We start from the raw sequence: 3,998 nt of genomic DNA, 5'->3' as shown, positions 1-3,998 counted from the left end.
ACAATAAACATTGTTGTGTTGGTAGTTTTAGTATGGACTGGTTTGTGATCATTTGGGAGAATGCCCAAAAGTGGGATTGCTGTATAATAGGGAGCTCTATGTGGAGGCTTTTGAGGAACCTCCAAACTGCTTTCCAAAGTGGATGAACAAGTTTACACTCCCACCAAGAATGCAGTAGGCTTCCCTTCTGGCCATATCCCTTCCAGCATCTGTTGTTATAAAAATATGGAATGATTCACTAATTTGTGTATCATCCTTGTGCAGGGACCATGTTAATCTTCTCTGTATGTTCCAATTTTTGTGTATGTGCAGCCAAATTGAGCACAAAACATTTTTTATATATAAAGAGTAATTGATTTTCTTAAACTAGACAATTCAACAAAAATAAGTTCAAAAGAATTGTGAAATTTTAGAACCATGTGTTTCTTACATAAGCACACATTTAAGAATAAAGTCAAGATTGACATATCAAAAACAAAATAATTCCAGATATTTGTTGTTCATGAGATTTGTAGGAGGAGGAATTCAATTATTCTACAAAAGGCACTTGTCATAATGATCATTGCAGCAAATGTAAGGTTTGTTAAAAGTTTTAATGTTTTAAATATGTTTAATTTTGGGATTTGCTTATATATGGCAAAATTAAGACTGTTTGGCAGGTCATAAAAATTTTTGATAAAGTATATAATATTTCTGGTAGCATGTACTAGTAAATATGAACATTTCAGATTTTATAGAAACTTTACTAATGAGAAGTTGTAAAGACTGTGTAAAGAAGCAGAGTGAAGAGTTAAGATTTTAAGTACACAGTTTCTGTTAAATCTTTAGGGCTCCTTTACATTATATGTTAGTGATGAACAAATAATGATATAATCTACATACAAATGATGAGATGAACTATAAATAGTAATCTTAGTGAGTAAATTTAAAGGCTACTTATAGCTTTATCCAGCTTTAAATGTACAGGAATATGAGAAAATATTAAACTCTACTATGTACACTTCAAATACTGAAAACCCTGGTAATTGTTTTGTTTTTTATTTTAGTAGTCATTAATATTTAATTATTGTTTTCTTTATTTATAGCATTTTTCCTTGTTGTAATATAATACAACTTTTTGTGAGTCATGATTAAGAGGTACTTTGAGAATATTATTGGGATGGCCACACAATTTTTCATAGGTGCATGTGAATTTACAAAGAGCAAAACTAAAAACAAAATATTGATGAAAAATTATATCAAGTAGAGTCTGAATCAGGAGTGTTGATAAATGTCCACACCTAAAATCTTAACCCTAGGCTGGAGCATCTTATTTAAATATTGTTGAGAATTTCAAGACTTCCTTTATTTAGGGCCCTTAGAAGTATGTACAGCATGCATGTGTACAAAGCCAGTGACAACAGGCAAATATGACTAAGTTTCCCCAAAAAGAATCTATGAAGTCAATAGTTATCTTCCCAAACAGATGAAAAAATGCGTCCAAAATGATTCAGTGCACCTAGATTTGTGGAGTTATTTAAGTTATGGATTCTTTGTTAGACATATTCTTTTCTTTTAAAAATTGTCAAATATTAGTTTATAATAAACTTTGTCTAGTATTTCTTGGTTCAAAACAGAAATCTTGATACAGTTGATGTCACTTGGCTTTCTTACTATCTCAGTTCAAAGCCAACCTAGGCAGGAAAGTCTGTCACATTCTTATCTGTAACCAAACACCAAAAACGCCAGAAGTGGAGTTTGGCTCAAGTACTAGAGTCCTAGCTTTGGGGGAAGTTGGCCAGGGAAGACATTTCTTCAGGGACATGGTCCAGCCTCTGAGTTCAAGCTCCAGAACAAGGACAAACTAAACAAACAAACAAGAAAAAAATGCACATATTTCTTTGGGACCATCCATAAAGCACTGGTTTGAGAACAGACTCCTTTTGCTGATCATACTCACTGAATTCTGCTTTTTTAGAATACTAATTGCGCTGGAGAATTCAGGACAAGACTAAATGAATTAATAAGTGACTCCTGCAACAACAGAATCATCTCAATAGTGAAATATCCATGCATAAGACAAATTAAAACCTCCAAGTCTTTGTTTCCTTGCAAAAGAAAACTTTTAAAACAATGTTTATTTCCTTTTGTTCTATGCTGGCCTTCAAATGGCACATTGTTTCCTTTTGAAATACTTTCAAGAAGAAGTTTTCAGACAATTTTTATATGAATAAAGAACACACTCGAAAAAAGTCAGGGACAGTTTCTTCAAGCGTGGATTCTTTTTTTTCTAACAATGAATATATATTTTTTACAGTGAAAATACTGAACAGAGTGGTTACAATTACATGTGCAAGATAATGAGTACAGTTTTTATCAAGCATTGTAGCCTACTCCTTGGTTTCCCCTTCCCATCCCTAGACATAAAAGAAATGCAAATCAAAACAACATTGAGATATCACCTCACCCCAGTTAGAATGGGTATAATCAAGAACTCTAATAACAACAGATGCTGGAGGGGATGTGCAGTCCCACTTTTGGGCATTTACCCAAATGTTTACAAACTAGACCACACTAAAGCTACGAGCACAACTAAGTTTATTGCAGCATTATTTATAGCTAAGATCTGGAATGAGTACATTTTTTTATCAAGCAATGTAGCCTACTCCTTGGTTTCCCCTTCCCATCCTCCCCTTCCCCCTCCAACCAATCCTCCTCCCCCCAACAACAAAGTTGTAAAGTTCGTTTTTGAAATAACGACTTCTACATCTCATTGTTGCAATGGGTCCACCTGTATCCTTATTTAAATGATTTGTTTTTTTTCCATTCCCCTCCAGAAATTATACCGACATCAAATACAGTGAAATCGGGGGTTATTGTTATCCGGTGGGGAAGGGACATAAAAAGCAACAAGGAAATCATCTTATAAATGTGTTAGAAAAAGTCACATGAAAGAACAAAAAACATTCGAATACATATCTTAGGTTCATTTCCCTAACATCAACTTATCTGATCTTTTTTGTTTGACTCAGACATATACTATTATTGTAAATAAGGAAAACCATGGGACCTATGTTTCTTTGGGCGTGGCTTACTTCAATTAATGTAATTTTTCCAAGTCTTTCCAGTTCCTAACAAATGGGGCAATGTCATTCTTTCTGATAGAGGCATAGGATTCCACATTTTCTTGATCCATTCATCTATTGAGGGGCATCTGGGTTGGTTCCATACCTTAGCTATGGTAAATAAGGCTGCAATAAACATAGTCGTGCTGGTACCTCTAATGTGGCCTGTTTGTGAACATTTGGGTAAATGCCCAAAAGTGGGATTGCTGGGTCTTAGGGGAGCTCTATGTGGAGTCTTTTGAGGAATCTCCAAGAACCGACCTCAGTACTACTGGAATAGAATTGAAAACCCAGAAATGAACCTACAAACTTATAGCCGTCTAATCTTCGATAAGGGAGCTAAAAAAATTGAAGAAAGACACCCTCTTCAGGTAAAATGAATGTTTTCAGGCTTCATAGAACTAGCACAAAGACATCTTTGGACATGAGGTAACACACCTTTCAGAGACAACTTAGTAAATACAAAATATAAAATTTAAATGACTTATAAAATCATTATTCATGTACATATGGCCATATAAGATAATGTTAAGAAAAATGAAACCCAAGATAGGGACACAACTTGTTTTATTCTTTATTGAAATTGTTTTTAATGTATCTAAAATGTACTATGTGATTTTTTCGTTTCTCCTCCATGTTCTTCCCGCATGATATAACTCCTGTTTTCACTGGATATGATGTTGGTGCCCTGCATCTTGCATATACATTTTTCTAGTGTGGGGAGGAGAAGGGAAACAACAAAATGCTGAAACAAAGATTCAGGATGACCTATTGTAACAATGATATGAACAAGACACTATGTAGAAAACGAATTTTACAACTTGTGGAGGGGAGGGGGAATTGGGCAGATGGGGAGGGAATGGATAACACAGGAAAAACAAAAGAGGATGTAAC

At 34.4% G+C, this 3,998-nt stretch overlaps 1 non-coding gene across 1 annotated transcript; it reads right to left on the bottom strand.

Moving 5' to 3' along the window:
• Positions 1-219: 219 nt before the first annotated feature.
• Positions 220-325, bottom strand: LOC122123170. The gene has a single exon (XR_006150333.1). It is a non-coding gene; the product is annotated as a U6 spliceosomal RNA (small nuclear RNA).
• Positions 326-3,998: the final 3,673 nt, after the last annotated feature.

The sequence above is a fragment of the Dipodomys spectabilis genome, unplaced genomic scaffold (assembly GCF_019054845.1).
Source record: "Dipodomys spectabilis isolate Male_0828 unplaced genomic scaffold, ASM1905484v1 ptg000224l, whole genome shotgun sequence".
NCBI lineage: Eukaryota > Metazoa > Chordata > Mammalia > Rodentia > Heteromyidae > Dipodomys > Dipodomys spectabilis.
Note: the sequence above shows the minus strand (reverse complement) of the source record. Positions and strands in the feature narration are given on the sequence as shown.